This window comes from Centrocercus urophasianus, unplaced genomic scaffold (assembly GCF_019232065.1).
Source record: "Centrocercus urophasianus isolate 14NV4802_14NV808 unplaced genomic scaffold, USGS_Curo_1.0 seq_724, whole genome shotgun sequence".
Lineage (NCBI taxonomy): Eukaryota > Metazoa > Chordata > Aves > Galliformes > Phasianidae > Centrocercus > Centrocercus urophasianus.
This window is the reverse complement of record NW_024885338.1, coordinates 118,674-137,568: the sequence shown is the minus strand read 5'-3', so window position 1 is coordinate 137,568 and position 18,895 is coordinate 118,674. Positions and strand designations below refer to the sequence as shown.

The following is an 18,895-nucleotide window of genomic DNA, read 5'->3' as shown; positions in this document are numbered from 1 at the left end:
AGGAAGCACTTATTCACACAAAAAAAACTATTGTAAAAAAATATTGTAGGGAGGTTAGCATACTAATTCTTCCTGACAGGTAAAGAGTTAAACTCATAACAAGTTCCCAGCATGAAAAGGGCAGAGGATTAATTTTTGTCTGTTGTGAGCATGATAGTCTCGATCAAGCAAGTACCAAGAAGCTTTTTCATCATACAGAACATCAGCCTATTTGCCACAGCCTGCACAGAGGGCTCCAGTATGAAATTGCAATATTTGAGCAGCTGGTTTAAAGTGTCTGGAAGGAAAATAACTGCTGGATTATCTCAGGAAGCTATTACTAAACAGCAGTAATATATAAGAAGGATTGATTCTGCATTTCTCAGTTGTGTAAATCGAGTGTACAAGCACTTTTCAGAACAAATTACTGCTAGAACCATTTTTTTCCTTGAAAGAATTAACTTGGTGCTATATATGTCTGAAAACTAATTTTTTCTTCAAACTACTCAAAGTGTGTTTTGGCGAAGTATGTATTTACATTGAAACACTGATCAAAATACCATCTAGGTTTAAGAGAGGAGTTCCTGGGCTGGATTTCCCTCTCCTACTGTCATTGTACCCAGAGGGCTGCCCTGAATCAGTGGTTCCCAGGGGCCACTATTTCTGGCGGGTGCCAGCAGGACGCTTTCCTGGAGGTGCCAGAGTTGTGGTTTTGGGACAGCTCGGCTGTATTCACATGGCTGCATGCTTTTGTAGTTAATGTTTTTCACAGAATTCTCCCTCTGCAACAAATATCAGAGATTCCACTTCTCATCCGGCAGTTGTAACTCCTCCTTCTTCTGGAGATTGTATTTTGAGCACTCGCACCCCACTATAACTAGACTTTATTTATTGACTGTCAGCCACGCAGTGCTGTTTGCAGAGAATACAAAAATGCGTCATCAGCTGGACATTCTGAGTATGTTGTTGTACGCCAATACCTCTTGCATGTGGGAGTGATAATGGTCTGTTGCTGATGTGCTTAATGAAGACTGCTGTAGGTGATGCTGCTCTGAGTCTGTTTACAAACAAACAAACAGCCTCCAGCAGGTACACCCTTGGGGCAGGCCAGACGCTGAGATTTGTGTGCATCATTATGCGTGTGTGGGCAGTTAAGATATTTGCGGTGAAACCTTGGCCTCATTGAAGTGGGTGGCAGCTTTCCCACTGCCTTCAGTTTGGCCAAATACTAGCCTTTCTGTTGGTATTTATTTACCCAGAACACTTAGCTGAGTTCAAGAGAGACTAAGCAGCATAAAATTCAGCAAGATGCTGTTGCCTTGCAAAATGAGCTCTGAAATAAGTTGACATACATGGAGTCTGTATTTATTTTACTGTCCAAACATAGTGGACAGTATAAATTTGAAATTGTTTTAACTCAGGATTTAGCAGAGATGATCTGTAGGTCCCCTGGAAGCGTTTGCAATTTTCTTGCTACACAATTCCCTATGTAATAAGAATAAATGATTAAATTCAGGTCCAGCAAAATACATGAGGTTCCAGAACAGGATGACCAACAGATGCATGATGGATTAAACCACATTCTAAAAGCCTCCCTCTTCCATGTAAGTTTCCCACAGAATAAGACTGAAAAAGAAAAGTTTGATTTTTAATATTAAGCAGCAACGTCTATGCACTATGTGAAAGCTGAACTTATCTCTGGGCTCCTTTTTTAACTGAATGTGCTAGGACTCCTCGGGGTTCAATTCCAGGCAAAAAAACGCTCTTGCATGAGGTCTACGAGTTGTTACTGCTTTATAAAAATCCTGAGAATTTCTATACTTTTAGAAAATATGTGGTTTTTAGTGGCATATAATAAGGATGGGCGAATCTGAAGCGGGAGGGTACATAACCTTTGGAAAGAGACTGTGTAATTATTGCCTGTATTACCATTCAGTAATGCTGTCTCTACCGTGACATATCCATCTTAGACTGTAAGACATAAAGCTGTGCCTTATCATCAGAATCTATTTCAACTGGTATGGCTTAGATCGTCCTGTTTTCTCATTTGTCTCTGGTATTTCCTGGCCTTAAAATCTCCAGACCACCTGGGGCTCTTAACCCCCTTTAATAAGTAGGTCCATCACATTTCCCCCGTGTTCAGAAATGGCACAGCTGCTTCCAATATGCTCTGCAGGGATCATAAAAATAAGTACAGTATAAAACATTATAACCCTATTTCCATTTTCTTTAGCATAGCTCATTTCAAGACATTAGACATTCTGCAAGCGCTGCTGTGATGGTTCTCTCTAACCACTCTGTTTTTAAACATCCCAGTCAGATACTGGTATCTTTAGGCCATGAAGTAGCAGTTTAATAGCCTCAAACAAACCTGCATGATTAAAAATAGTGTGCAGAATCCTGTTCCTAGAGTTTTTCACCCTCAGTGCAAGTCGCTTACTCTTCTGCTGGGCTCTGGGATGTTCAACACAGGCATCACCTGCACAGGACATGGGGCAGTATCTGTGCATGGTCTTCAACAGTGGGTCCCTGGCTTCTCCTGCACTTTAGTGTCTGCAGGCGCCGTCTCTCATGGACAATAGTTTCTCCTGCTAATGGGTCTGGACAGAGAGGAGCCGTGGCTTTCAAACAATATTTCTTTGAAATACTGCCTAAACTCATTCTGTGTCTGTGACCTGGACTAACAGAGTAGCTGTCAAAAAGTGGTGCGTGTTGTTTGGGTTTTTTATTACTAATCCGGTTGTTCTTCTCACATCAGCAGAGAGGATACAAATATCTGTATGCATGCATCTCTGCAGAGCTCAAGGGTTTATTTAAATACATCGCAAGATGTTTTCAGGAATTAGCAGAAGGTGAGTGATGCTGGCCTTACTAAGGCTCAGCACCAGCACTCGTGCTGATTAATCAGGGGTCAGAGTTTTACCCAGGCTGCTCATACTGTACGTGATTCAAAAACTGCAAGCATTTGCAAATGACCACATAGTTCAGAGGTTCACCATTTGTACTTAACCTACATTACAAGCAGCCATCTGCAGATTGTTATACACCAAGAAATCCATCATGTATTGGAGATAGTAAACCTAACTGTCATTCATAATCTATTCTACGTTTTATTTTCATCATGTGTGAGTTATCTTTTTTGTTTCATTTTTTAATTACTTCACAGGTGTCATTACATATGGTGTCTATACACAGGTGTCTATTACATAGACTCCAATGAACATCTGTGCTAGGTGACAATATTCTTTTTTTTACTAGTGTATTTACAGTTCCTCCTCCTGGAGAACAAGTTTGTGAATGTGATTTAGGAAGGAGAAAATGCAGCAACAGCATTTTGCTGGCTCCCAGTATCTGATGACTTACACCTACAGCTGCATGTGGCATTAATACATTGAACTGGTCTTTTTCCAGGAGCAAGATACCATTTTCAGCCCAGTGCCTCTCAGCATGTTCCTCTGGTGCACACAGCTGCAGCATCACCATTTCTCAGGAGACATCCATCTCCTTGGAACCCCCCAATAGTAACAAATTGCTTAGGGCCGTTTCTGTTGGAGTAAACTTTGAAATATGTACTTCTGCAAGTGATTCTGTTTTCTTTTCATACACCATTTTTCTTGCTACATTTACTGTTTCTTAGTATCATCAGTGACTAAATAAAGGCTATATAACCCTCACAACCAAGTTTCCATTTGGACCGGGGCATGCCAGGTCCAGAATTCCCAGGCCCAGGATTGCAGACACATTGCTATGGCAACAAAGCAACATCATAAAGATACAGGCTGTGACCTCACAGAGGCATCCCAAACAATTGAGAACTGGATAGAAAAAGCCGTATTGTCAACTAAATAGAGTTTGATCATGGACAGAAAGGAAGACAAGAGCTACAAATTATATTTTATGTCCTACAGATTATTTTCTTTTCAACTTTGCTTCCCTGCTTTGCAAACTGCTAAGATCTTTTTAGAAGCTGGAAATCTGTTCTTAATCCAGTCAATTTAGGCTTAACACAAGCAGAGTATAACAAATGGATAATGAAACATGCCTCCTCTATAAGTACTTCTCAAAGTTTACTAGTGAATGACGATTTTCAAATGAACTCAGACACTTTTAACTGAACTTTCATCATTATTTTAATGTTTCTCTTTCCTTCAGTGCTAAAAGGCACTGATTACAGATGTAATCACCAACCAAGCAGTCCAGCAATACCCCTAGTAAGGAAGAAAATAATATTTCCTTGAGCTAGAATAAAAGTGACAAATTTGACTAAAAAGTGGTGAATGACAAACAGGCAAAGGGAAAAAGTACTTTAAGAACTTTTAACAATTGAAGAGACAGACAAATTATTGAGTTGTGTCTGTTAGATGTAAAGAGAATCTAAAACCCAAATATGGCACAATATTTTCGTGTTCCTTTTTTTTTTTTTTTTTAAATAATTTTCAAATATCCTAGATCTTCTATGATCTCTCTAAATGAAAAAGCTATCAAATTATTTTCACCCATATCTGTTGTACAGAACATACTTCGCACAATTCAATCTGAGGAGTGCGGCCCATGACCTAATTGCAACGACCTCATGCGTCCATGAACCTGGCTCCTTTCCATGAGTGTGAATCATTCAAAAACAGGCCTGGAGCCCTGTGAATATGTACAACCAGTTATTTTTAGCAACTACTTATTTTTTTCCAAAAAGCGTTGACTTCTCTGTTGAGTCCCTGGGGTTCTCCTGCTCTCAAATGCCAGCAGCCTCTGGTGCCAACAGCCGCAACTCTGCTGTGCTGCCTTGCCAGTCAGCAGGGTAGGACAGCAAACAGCCACTCATAGCTTTCAGTGCTAAGAAGTATAATACAAATAATTTGTGACATCTGAGAGAGACTTGGTAAGCCTGGGCAGCTCTGGATTGTCAGGAGTCCCTCTCTATCATCAGGAGTAACATTTTCTCCCACTTCCAAAAATGGTAATGAAATTTGAAAAGAGGGCTGGTTTGTTCTGATGCGGTGATAAAAGTGAGAGATTTGCTATGTTTGCACATCATGCTTCTATTCTTGAAATGACTGTTTTATGAACAACGGTGAGGAAATTAAACAGGATTTGAATTTGCCCTTCAGGTTATAAACAGCTCTAGTATTTACAATGCACTTTGCACTCGAGTCTGTTGTAGCAGCAATGTTAACAGCAGCTAAATTAAAGTTGCCTAAAGATTTCCATTAGCCCATGCAAAAGATATTTTTAAGTACGTGTGTATATAATCTTTGACTTGCATGAAAAATCAAATAGTTATTTGTTGTAATACTTTCCATATTCGTTTTTGGATATACTAAAAAGAAGCTCAAGATTCTCACTGTAGGTCAGCTTATGGCTCAATTTTTTAATCTTTTCTCCTTTTTCAGTCATTTTTTTTTTTAATGTTGAGAATTGTAAGAAAGCTCTGGTGCAAGGCCAGTACCTAGATTTGCAGAAGGCTCAGCACAGAGCACCAGCTAAGCGGAGAGCACTGGGAGAAGCACACTATCTCCAGCCTCCTAGTGCAACAGTCTCTGATTGACAAATGGAGTCTTAGGGTCCCTTTCATTGACTTGCTGAGTGAGAGGAATTGTTATCTGAGACAAAAGATACCTTCATTTTTATCCAGTGTGAACAGTGAATGTTTGTCAAAGACTTGGTTTCTTTGTTGATGTGGTTTTTAGCCTTTTTTTTTCTTTTTTTTCTCTCTTTTTTTTTTTTCTTTTCTCTTTTTTTCTCCATTTCTCTATTTCTCTCTTCCTCTTTCTTTTTCTTTTCCCTCTTTTTTTTTCTCTTTTTCCTGAAAAATAAAGAAAAGATAATAGATTATTTTTCTATACTTGTAATAGCAAGATTTTCAGATACACCTGGATCATTATTATAGGTATATTACAAAAGTGTAAATGAGCCTCTTTCCCCAGCTCTGAAGCAGTGCCTAGACGTAGAGTTAAGAACTTGAATTTGACCTGTCCCACAATCTAGACTTTAGCATAACTCAGCAAAAGCGGAGGAGCTGCTTTGCATGAAATTAGTCTTGTTGTATAAGCAGACTTACCTTGTCAGGTGAGAGGGAGGAGTGGGCAAAATAACTATCTGTAGCTGTTCCTCTCAGACTTATCAGAGAGAGTAATCTCCTGCATGATTTCCAGGCCCCACAGTGTTGGATATCTGCCATAAACAGCAGGAATTTGGTTTGCTGAGAATTTGAATATGTAGAAAAGATTCAGAGAGGTACCCTGAAATTCATAAACTTCACCCTTTTTTCACCATCAAGAGCAGTAGCCTTGACCTATGCATCCTAAGAAGTCTTTCTGTCCAAGTTGAATGTCTCCCTTCTCACTCGAGAGTTCGTTTTCATTTGCTATTTGAATATCTAATATCTTTATGAACTACATAGCTGAGAAAACAATCTATACTTTCCTCATTCTACCACTGAATGACTTTTTTAAAAATTAGAGTTGTTTCTGTGCTTCATTTAACAGATGCAGAAATGGGTGTACATTGCTATTCAGCCTTGAATCAAGGTGCCTTTGCTCCAGCAGCCTGCCTCCCACCACAAGCACTTCTGGAGGCCATATGAGAACTTTGGTACATGTAAATGTAAGATAATTCACTTTCCACAGTTGGTCTTATCTGCATTTCTAATAGGTCATGACTTAAAGCTTAATTATTAAAAATGTTCTCAGAGCTAAATTAAAAAAATAACAAAAACAAACACAAAGCAAAACAAAAAGAAAACCTGGAAACGTTAGCATTGAGATAAATAATCAAAGTGATTTTGATATTTGTTAAACTTTTGCTAGCAAAAACACCAATCAGCTTGGGTCCTTGGACCCATAACCATCCTTTCCTTGTAAGTTCCATTGCTTCAGTACTTGCTGTTATAGCAACAGACACTTTGCATATTCAGTTAACATTATCTGGTTATAAAATGCAAAAAACGATTACTTCACCTCTGCAGGTTTTGCTACTAGTAAGCCTCAAATTTCCACAGCCAAAAGATTTACTGGAATATTTCTTATTAAAAAGCTTACCTAAACTAACAAAGCACTTCGAGCTTGCATTTGATATGTTTGGTATCTGTGGTATTCTTCATAAAATCAGGTTAATCTGAGACAGTTTGTTAGTTTGGCTGTGGTCCCCCTCCTCCGAGTAGTGACATGGAAGGGGACTGAGTATTCCTGAAACACTGATGGAAGTTGTACATAGAGGAAATGCTGCATTTCCTTTGTTCTTTATATGTTCTATAAATATTTAATGTGTTTGTTAAAGCTGTGTTATTTCTGGAAGCATGCCTACTCTCTTGTTTAATTTTTACTGAATCCTTCATGGCTGTAGGTAGCTTGGGATACACAGAAATTTAGCATTCCATATTTATGCTTTGCTAATAGACTCCACATGAAGATTGGGAATGTAAATGGGTTACAAGGAACAGAGAGGGAAATTTTTAGCACATCTAAAAAAGAACTGGACTTAGAGTCCTTTGGGTGAAAGACATTTCTATTACTCATACTTATGACTTTCCACCCTTCTCACAGAAAAAAAAGAATGAGAAAGGTCATCAAAGCTTCCTAAGCCTGATCAGATATCAGAACGGTCCTGCTGTGTTTTGCATCTTGACACTTTGAATTACAGCAAAAGAATTTTTAGCAACATTCTCTTCTTTTTCCATCTTTTTATATTCATTTATCACAGCTAGTGATTGTTCCTGGCTTCTTTTGATCATAGCCAACTTCTTTCCCTTGGGAGAAAGTATTTCTTAATATGAAAAAGTTATCCATTTGCTTCTGCAATTAACTATAATCACTTCGTTTCCATTTTCTTGCCATAATGCTCCTAATATGTTCACCCTGCCCAGCTCTGAATGAACATCTGTAATATTTTGTCTATGGCAATATGTACAAGAAAGATGCATAAATATTAGACAGAATAATAAATAAAACTTTATGTCTCTGCATACACAGAGAAAAATGAGTAAAAATGCTGAACTGCTTTCCAAAATGACTTACTCCTTGTACTCCATTCAGCTTGAATGACAGGTCAGCCAATGAAAGTTAGAATCACAAACACAAGGTTATTGAAGATGATTCTTAGAGTGGTTATTCTTTAAAGTCAATACATGGACCCATGTTCCTGAACTGCTTCTGGAAATTCTACTTGTGTTTTTATTTTACATTCTCTTCTACTGTTCGTTTGTTTACATATTCATGTGGAGGAGTTAGTGAAAATGAATTATGAATAGCAATTCTCTGTACTTTCAAATATGATAGTAACACTGTTTTGAAAGGAGTTATCCCCCACAAAAAGGACTCCTTCCCTTGAGCAGCTTTTTTACCTCAAGGCCTTGTATCTTTGCCTGGAAATTCAGCAGTGATGCTGGTGTGGTAACACCCACTGGGAGTCACTAGAAAAACACAGAAAATCTGGGTGTGAGTAGATTTTCCAATGCAACTGGAAAAAGAATGATTTCACCTTATGCTGTGTACAGAAGACAAGTAGTTTAAATGCGTCCTTAAGCCTTAGAATCATGGGGTTTCAGGTTGTATTTTCCATGATTATTGTCATCTTCAGGATGAACAGATAATGTAGAGGATATTTGATACAACACTAGATATATGTAAGGTGAGATTTTGATGGCATTAAGAAGTAGTTAAAAACAATTTATCTCCAGAGTAGTCCAACCAAAAGCAATAAAACTTCTTGCAATATAAAATGGTGAGCAGAAAGTATAAGGCGGCCTAAATGTGTCTTCTTGTGTTTGAACTTCTTCTACAAGGTAGGTAGGAAAGGTCAAATGTATATTCAGAAAACAGGAGGCTGATTGATGCAGTAAACCTCAAGGCCCTTTCTTCTGTTTCCAAAAAAACTGAGCATAAAACCCCTGCGCTCCCCAGAAAATAAAGACCTCGGAGAACAGAGACCAGAAACATCTGATCTCCCCAGGGATTCAACCTTTTTATTTGTAGTGATGATATCTGTAAGAAAGCAAGGCAGTGACTGATTCACAAACCACAATGGGAGTTTCAAGGGTATTTGCCCAGTGAGTTTGCTCAGGTGATTTCTACAAATCTTGGCTATTTCTCAATTATTTTTATTGCAGTTTTAAAATTCATCTATGCCATTTCCCATGTGAAAAACAAAACCCACACAGGTTTCTTGTGCAGTATTAACATTCTCCAGCTCTGTATGAGGTCCCACATATCAGACTGGAGACCCCAATGAAAAATGAATGTGTTTCTTGTTTCTCTAAAACAGAAATAGGAAAGAACTTTGCCTAAAAATTCATCAGTTTAGGGTCCTGGCTCTGTATCCAAATATCTACCAACATTTTAACTGAGAGCAAGTATTTAAAAATCATCTTCTCCTGTAAGCCTAGCAATCCAAATTGAAGTAAAAAGAGCTTTTGAAGTAGTTAAGAGCTCTGCTTCCTTTAGCAGCGCCACATGAAACTATTCGAAGTAGACATCTCTTAGAGTCAACAAAAGGTTCTGCTGCCAAGAGAGGAAGAGAATCAAGCCATAAAAGAGGAAAAACAAATTGTTTTGCACTAAAATTTGTTGGCAGTTTTCATACTGGAGTCAGAGCCTGTTTTCCTCCTGCCACAAGTAGATGAGACTAATGTTGAAGATTACAGCATCGCTGACACAGCCACAGCCTTCTTTATGATCCCAGTTTATACAGCAGAATATCCCACAAGTGCACAGGCTCTTTAAAGATATCATCATGGGGAATTTCCTTCAATAAAACCTTATAATAGAATCATAGAATCGTTTGAGTTGGAAGGGGCCCTTAAAGGCCACCTAATCCAATTCCCCTGCAACGAACAGGGACACCTACAGCTTTATCAGGTGCTCAGAACCTCCCCCCCAGCATGACCTTGAGTGTCTTCAGGGTTGGGGCATCCACCTCCTCTCTGGGAAACTTGTGTCAGTGCTTCACTACCCTTACTGTTTCAAAACAAAAACAAAAACACAACTTTTCTTATATCCAAGAAATACATAATTTGAAAACATTTCCCCTGGATACATTATCTCCAGGGGTTTGTGTCATTTCTCTGGATTGATTTAATGCAGGCAAATCTTTCCAATGTTTTAACAATTCTTCGGTTGTGTTGTTATAATGCTTTTCAATGTTAGGATACCACAAGTATTTATTTGTTTTTGATTTTGAAGGGGTTTTATCAAGATCTTCTTGAATGTAATGAGAGATTTTTTTCATTTACTTTTATGGTGCATTTCCATCAAGTTCAAAACATTCTAGTCAATGCCCTCTAAGTCTGTCCGCTTAAAAAAAAAAAAAGAAAAAAAAAAGTGATTCAAATATAAATATTTTTAATGACTCACCTTAAGAAACTGAAAGAATTACGTCATTTCAAACCCTGCCCAATCTTTGTAGTTTCTACTGGACTTTCAGTCTGCCATCAGGAATCTGAGATCACTTTATTTTCCTGCAAATTCTTAGCTCTTTACAGTCATCAGTGCCAGTGTTTGAACTGCAAAATCTTGATTTGGAATTTCTGGCAGATTTGTACAGAACAGTATCTCTAATCCCTTTCAATACATGTTTTGTAAGCTGAAAGAAAGGGATTTTTTTAACATAGGCAAAATTTTACAAAGGTTCTTACCTAAAAAATTTCCCCTAACACAATCCTCTTTAAAAACGTGAAACCCAACACCAAATAGACACTAATTCAAATTTGTAACAAAAGCAGGAAAAGGTGGGAGTGCCAGTTGATATAAGTCTCAGAATCTGAGCCAGACAACTTAATAACACTGTTTATTAGAGAAGCCTGTAATCCCCTTAGAGCTATTCAGCAGAACACTGATATTTTTCTGAAATCTGATTGGAAGCAGATAGGATTTCTTGAACTAAATGTGAACAGCTTTCCAGTACACCTCATTCCTCTTCCTCCCCCCCTCCCCCTTCATCTTTTACTCCCAAATGCTACAGACCTTGATGCTCCACCATCCTCTCCATCCTCTCACTTGATGATGAGGTGAAACTGCTGCTCTGAAATAGGGAGGGATGGAAAGGTGAAAAGGCGATTATCTACAGTTCTTCTCATAATGGCATGGTAAGAGAGCTTGTTGATGCTGCCACAGGTTCCTTTCCTAGCATTGTGTAGTGGTAATTCAGGTAAACTGCTCTCTTTGTGTGGATATTAATTTCTGCTATATAGATTTGGGTTTCAGCTGCATGGGTGCAGCTACAAACATGAGGGAAACTGGCACGTAATGCATCTGGTTGTGTGTGGGCATTGTTCCCTCACATTTTCTTCATGTTTAGCAATACTTGTGTTCCCATTCATGGAAAGCTGCATCTCAAATATGTGAAGTGTCCCCACTTGCATACAAGGCCCTGGCTGAGTTGTTAGTGTGTGGTGAACCCTCATTGCTGAGAGCAAAGAGTGGTGGTTTGACAGAGCTACAGAGAAATTTAGAATGACAGGAAACTATGATCTTGTTTGAACTTGAGAAAGAGTGAATTTCTGTTTTAAAGCACTTTATCTAAACAGCGCTTAAGGAAGGAAATCTTGTGAACTCTTGTTAAAAACCTATAGCTATAATTTAGCAACTCCTTTCATCTAGCATGAAGGGTTTTTTTTTTTTTGCCTTGAAGAAACAAGGATGCAGTGTTCTCATTTGCATGTACTGTGTCAGGGAAACAAGGATATTTTCTAGCATGCTCTTTTCACTTTTAAATACCTGTGATTCTCTTGAATTGTTGGGACTCTTGAAGATCACCACAGATATTTTCCTCAAAAAAGAGTAGGTTTATTTCTTCTTTATACACGAACAGTGTCTGCTGTTATTTGGGCTTAAAAACATAAGCAGGTGCCTGTACTCTGTATAAACATTCTAAAGTAGTTTAATCCAAACAATCACCGACCTACAAGGATATCTGACTTCTCTAAAGGTGTCCATAAGCATAAGGCAAGGCTCTGCACTGAAACATTGCACAACTGTTCTATGGTTGGGAAAAAAAAAAAAAAAAAAATGATGGATCCAAAGGATTTTTTTCTTCTTCTTCAAGTCAGTGATTGCCTACTTTAGTTTGGGATAGTGTATCAATGTGAAAGCAGAGGTGTGAGCCAGTGAAGCCACTAGTTAGTGAATCCTTCCAGACATTGTCAAGCCTTTCCCATCAGGAATTTGCAAGGCTCTGGAAAGGATTTTTAATCTGGTGTTTGCCTGGGACTTATTTCCCCAAAGGTGCTATTTTTGGAGTGGTTGAAATGTTGCTGGTGGTAGGGGTGTCTCCCCCAGACAGTTGCAGGACAAAGCTTCTTTGGGGTGTTAAATGTTATTTCCTAGCAAAACTGCTCTGCAACTTGACTTCTGGGTAGCAGCATTGTTTTTGTCAGTGTGTAACTGAAAGAAGCTCAGTGATTTTAAAATAATGATGGCTAGATGGCTCTTTCCCTTCATGGCTGGGCATCAAATTTTCAGGGATCTCAAAGGACTGGAAAGTTTTATTGAGCCTTCCCAGAAACCTTATCTGCTGCTAAAACAGGTTATATACTACTCTTTTAGTAGCCTGTGATTAAAAAGTGGAATCATTCTTTCTTTTTTTCTGAATATTAGCTTTTATTCAGGGATTTAATGTTTTCTAAAAATTACTCCTTTGCCATGTATGTTTAGACTTTTCTGATTTTTTCCGATAAAACTGATGCTTACCAACAGCACTGTGTCTGCTATGTACATAGCCTGTCCAGTGGCTTACAAGTTATTTCTGTAAAACATCCCTGATATACCTGAGACTCCCAAAGTTTCTTTTCGTTTCTCTGTACCAGCTCCATCTCAATGAATTATAGAGAGGAATGCGTTGATTATTTTCCAGTTTTTGCATGAAATGCAGGCTTTCCACACCCTGGTCTTAATTCTGACTTGTGTTCTGTTTCTGCCTTGGATGTTCAGGTGACTGGAGACCACATTTTCCAACATGTCCCTCTTTGTTCTCTTGCCATCTTTTCATCAATTGAATTTTATTTCATTTTGGCCTGAGGAAAATTAAGTCAAAGGAACAAAAGTCATCTTCCCAAATATGGTGGACAGAATGGGAGGAGGATGTTATTCATCTTGGAAATATGTCAACTATAACCTTCTACATGCTCTGCCTGGCTAGTGCCATTATTAATTTTGTTAGGATTCCTCTGCAGAATGAATCCATGCAGTTCATATATCCCATACTGGAAATATCCCCCTTCTTGTGGTTTTAGCATTGTTTCCTGTATTTCGGTATGTTTTTGTCTATTTTTCTTCCTCTCACCATAGAGATTTTACTTTCAATTTACTCGGGAGCTGCTGACATGAATTCCTATTCATTGCAACTTTTCCTTTACAATGAGCATTTCAACTTGCATCAATTCAGATGTTAGATTTCTTACAGCTAGAAGTAAATTGGCTCTACCTGATTGTTTCTCTAAGAACACAGAAATACACACATTTTAAGTTAAAACTGATTCTTAGTACTATAGATTTTTTTGATACATGTGGTTGGTGCCTGTTTCAGCAGTCTTTTATATGCACTGCAGAACTGGGACCTTGTTGATTGTGCTTTCAAAATAGATCATAGTATGAATGTTACAGCATTATTGAAAGACATGAAGAGAACTCTCTGAGGTTTTAGTGAAACTGGATGGATTGTTGTTGCATAAGTGAGGAACATAAAAGTTGTCAATGACTTCATTTTCTCTTTCCTTTGCTTCTGGGTGGGCAGAGCCACAGAAGGGCAACAAAAGGCATCTACTAGCTCATCATTTAAAAGCTCAGTGAAATACTGACTAGTATGTGTACTGAAAAAGCAGAGCTTCTATCATCTGACAGCCTCTTGCAAACTGAGACCCAGCGTGCTGGGCAACTTCATGTGGGAGGAAAGACAGGGGATGCTGTAAAGTTGCATATGCCCTTGTACAGTGGCAAAGCTTTCAAGTCTTCACTGAGGCATGAGGGCAAGCTAGGGAAGGGTCATGAATGCTGTCAGTCACCAAGAGTTTAAAGCCCTTTGGCTGTTGACTTTTCCCCATTCCATTCACATAGCATAGTTACCTAAACTCTGGTTGCCAACTATGTAGTTTAACCCAATGATCAGGTGGTAGAGGGCTTCCATAGGGCAGGAAGTGATGCAGGCTTCATCAGCTAAATAAAAACTTAATTTACAGAAGGGGGCAACAAGTTGCTGTCTTCTTTTGTTATTTCATTCTTGTTTTCTAAATACATAGCAGCTGGATTACCTGGAAGTGAATACTCCCTGTCAAAGAAATTAATATCCGAATCACTGTTCTCCAAAGCGTAACAAGAAAGTACCAGGGTTTCTGGGAAAGTTCTTTTTCTACACTTGTCACACATCATTTCTTTCATTGATGTAACAGATTCATTGCTGCTTTGAGATATTTTTCTTTACTTTACTTCAGGCTATGCATTTTTTATTAGAAGTGAGTGAATAATTTATTGCAAATTGCTTATTAGAAAAGGTTTACTCTATTTCATTCAGTCCAGGATAATAAATTTTCAAACAATTATTCAAATTGTTATTCAAGCAATCCTCAGATAGTTTCAGTGAAAAATTATTGGTCTAAAGCTTACTTGGAAACATATTTGTCACAAAAGACATTAAACCACTGAAGAGTATTTTCAAGTATTTTCAAGACTGTAGGCTGGTTTGGAGTAGGAGAACAGGTATCTCATTTTGCTCCACGTCTGACTGGTTGTTAACCAGTCTGTTCTTGGTTTAATAATGTAAACACTCTTGTGTTTTACAACACTCACTTTTTATAAATATTCTCCACAATTCAATGAAAACGTGCTATTTCTATAAACATCCCTGCTATTAAATTCATTTGAAGTGATATTCACTGGTAAATAAATGTAAATGGTGCAAGAAGACATGAAAGAAAAATCCCTTGGGGAAAGTGCAGGAGGAAAAATCAGAGATAACACATCCTTTGGAAGTTTTTATATAAATAGACCTACAGATTTCCACATATTTAGCCACTGTAGAAGACTAAAACGTTTGATGTGTGGTTACCATTGCACATGAAAGCAAACGGTAGTTTTTCAGTTGCGTTTGGTCCTTATAATTCAAATGCTGACAATCACTAAAAACCTAATTTAATGATCATTCTATAACACCTTCAAGTACTGCATGGAAATTCCACCCCTCCTTGCAGGGCTGTTCTCTCCCTCTTTTTATGGTTCCATGTCTGTAGGCCCATTCTTTGCAAACCCTCATGTGCCACTGTTTCCCATCTCCCTGCTTGCTGTCTGGAGCTGCTCCCATTGGTGCAGGATCTCAACATGCCCACAGATGCTTTGCTTTTCTTGGCCCTGATGGGTAATTTGTTTAAGCAACACAATTACTTGCAGCTCAGTCGGCGCAACAAGATGAGCATGCTGCCAGTCTCAGGGTTCCTCATCTCATTCCCAGAGGCATGCCCCTGATACACCACAAATACTGATGCCCTTCCAAATGTCTGTAAGGTGTCACTCTAAAGCCAATCACTGGTCAACATTTCCTGCTTTCCCCCATCCCTCTCCTCAGTGAGCCAGCTGGATTCAGCTAACCCACAGGACAGGCACCAGCCCTCCAGAGGACAACTGCTCTCTGAATCACAGAATCACGGAATCACAGAATGGCCAGGGTTGGAAGGGACCTCAAGGATCATGAATCTCCAACCCCCCTGCCACATGCAGGGCCACCAGCCTCCCCATTTAATACTGGACCAGGCTGCCCAGGGCCCCATCCAATCTGGCCTTGAACACCTCTAGGGACAGGGCATCCACAACCACTCTGGGCAGCCTGTTCCAGCACCTCACCATGTTCATAGTAAAGAACTTCACTCTCTTCAGCTTTTCTCTAATGTCCTATCATTTAGTGCTCTCAGCTGGGCTTGCTTTCTCTTGGAGACATGAGCTATGATATCCTGGGGATTTATCACTGAATCGTCATTTCTTCTTGTCTCTTCCTGTGAGGAAGACTCTTGATGTGAGGTTGGTGGCAGATCACAAAGGACTTTTGTCACTTTTACCATTCTTGGTTAGCATGGTGCCCTCAGATAAATGCTTTTCATCCCTCATTTCCCCTGTGCTCTTAGGGAAACAGAGATTTAATTTTGAGCATAAAAAAAAGATTCCTCTTGAACAAATTTTTTTTGCTGGCATTTCTAGGGGCACAGCTATTCCATCAGGGTTGAGCAAGAAATTTGTGTATGGCCCTGAGTGAAGGAGGAGTTTGGCTGTGTTCAGGAAGAATGCTGTATCCAAGCAGTTGGGGGAAGCTGCAGAAGGAATTTTTATTTCTTGAGTAATCCGTGCAACATGAGCCTGTGAGCAGCTTACATCCCCAGAGCAATGCGCACTGAAGGTGGCCATGTGCATTCGGAAGAGCACAGGAAAGGCAGGAAGCATAGAAGGGCGGGAGGAAAGGGAGGCTGTTTGTTTCCTGAATAACATTAGGACAATATGGTTGCTCAGAATAATTTGAGCATTTGCCAAAGAAACAGTTGCAGCCATCCACAAATGCTGTGTAATGTTGCAGAGAAGATGATGGAGAATAACAATTTACTTGTGATAGACGTCAGCGGTTGCACCCACCTCCCCCACTGACCCAAAATTCTCTCTTAAGCTTTTCCATTTTTTGTCAGGAAAAACAAGACTTAGAGCGGGCCTTCAGTCATGCTGTGGTTGCTTTTTAACATGAAAATAGAGTGGATACTTTGCCTTTTTCCTTGTGTCAAGCTGCCAGCGGTGCTGCAACAGTGCTGAGCCAGCCTGAGGTGAGGTGCAGTATTGCAACCAGGCAGCCTCACCTGAGAGGACATAGGCAGTGCAGCAATAGATGCTCTCCACAGGACTCCAAGATGCTTAGGGTCCTTAGGGTCAGTGATCTTTCCCTGCTCCTGTCCACTGTGAGACCCAGCTGGTTTCCACTGGGTCTTGTGGCAGTGGCTCTCACAGATCAGGTTGAACCCTGTGTGTAATAGAGATGTTTTCACAGATGCTCCTGTTTTCAGTGATGTGAACAATGCTATAAATGCAATTAGCATGAATCTTTTTTAAATCGTGAGAGAAAAAGTCAGGAAAATTCACCATAGGAATATTTTACGAATGCTTCCTGTCACAAGTGCATAAAATAAAAGAGCAGGCATTTTTCACATCTTCATGCTTTTAATGAGCCTAAGTGCAATACTCAGCACTCAGAACAGATTTTGGATGGAGATTTTCAAAGCAGTCTAGTAATTTCAGTATTCATTTCCCAGTGAAATGGGATACAGAGAAGAGTTTTTTAAGGGTAATCACTGCTTTCCAGCATATTACAGCATCTGTCGTTTCAAGAATGGCTTTTTTAATGCCCTCTCCTTGTTCTTGAGACTCAGGTTTCCTTCTTTTGTTCTCTTCCTCACTCCACCCCTACCTCAAAAAATAATGCACGTCTGTTAACTAGCATGCCTCTTTTAATGCAATATGAAATACAGAGAACAGATGACACTGTGCACTATGTGATAGCAAATGGTCATCAGAGGCAGGGCAGTGAGCCTGTGCATAGAGTGTTTCTAAGTTTAGCTCTGTAGCTAAACCAATTGGCATCTCTTCTCTCCAGACAACTTACAACTTAAAAGGGAATATGGACTCAAGCCTGGGAAGGTCTAGTATCTATTTTATGCACATACTCTATTTTCCGTTATGCAGGGAATTGTTTAATATTCTTGTTTGATTTGGTAATTACTAGAATGCACAACAGCCTTTTTCACCTCTGCTTAATCTGAATGTTCCCAGTTGGTACTCATTTCATCCAAACTTAATAGATTTATTTCCTTCACTGCCCCATCTACTCTCAAGACTAAAAGAAGGTATAAGATATAAAAACTCATGGCTTTGGGGCCAATCTCCTTTTGATTTCTATATGCATGCTTCTGTCTGTGCAACTTTCACATGTACCTTCTAAAGATGCACCTCTTGCTAATGCACAAGGTACATGTTTCACCTGGCAGATCCTTCTTTAATTTAACATCCACCATAGGCAGTATTCCTACAGGAAATCATTGCCCAAGCCAGTGGTTAAACTTAATTCCTTTCTGTGTTTTTGACTTTGGAAGATATATGCAACTATATGTGAGCTAAAAAAAAAAAGAAAATGATTTCCAAAGTTATTTCAGACAGCTTAAAGAACTTTTATTTTCCTTCCAAGAATCTAGCTCCAGTCAGAGATCAAGCATGGACATTTTCATCTCAAAAGATAAATATTTGTAAAATAACGCAATGTTTTGCAGAAGGGACACTGAACCTAACAGTCTCAGTACTTGATGACACTGTGTCATGAGGGCTCAAAATATGCTGTAATACAAATAAAAAAGGCATAAGCCATGCTATAGTGGGCATCTCTCATACTGCATTGTTCTGCAGGATCCTTGTTTTGTTGAAGGGTGAACTGAATGCAAAGCAGAAACAGATAAATAAATTATATACCTAAACAGAGGTAGTCTCCTAGGCCTGCTCATTTTGGTCCCAATAGGTGTTTTTCATAGCCTTATTTAAACGACATGCAGACAAACAACTTTTTATGCAGATACTGGCCCTAATGCTGGGTGCAACTGGGAGGCTGGATTTAGGTGGTGGCAATTCAAACTTCACACCCCCTGGTTCCCTTAGCAAGGCTCTGTGAGCTGTCTCCTTCTTTAGGTATCTAAACATGAACGCCTCTAGTTCCTGAGAGATTGTCCACTTCTACACTCAGTTTGGGCCAGCCAAAGTAAGCTTCCTGCTTTTGAAACAGTGAGGTATGAAAAGAATAAGCACTAAATTGTTCTTCTAAGATGAGGAACAGGATGGAGAAAGGAAATGTTACTGAAATGTTTTGGTCTTGCTGATCATGGTGGCACTGTGAAACAACCTGCTGACCCAAGCTGGTGGGAATTAAT

The 18,895-nt window shown here is 39.2% G+C and overlaps 1 long non-coding RNA gene across 1 annotated transcript in view; it reads left to right on the top strand.

The window, feature by feature from the left end:
* Nucleotides 1-18,895, top strand: part of LOC122170586 — a 53,040-nt gene that overhangs the window by 2,518 nt on the left and 31,627 nt on the right. The window contains exon 2 of the long non-coding RNA XR_006171801.1: nucleotides 6,462-6,579. This is a non-coding gene — a long non-coding RNA (uncharacterized LOC122170586). The remainder of the gene's footprint in view (nucleotides 1-6,461; nucleotides 6,580-18,895) is intronic.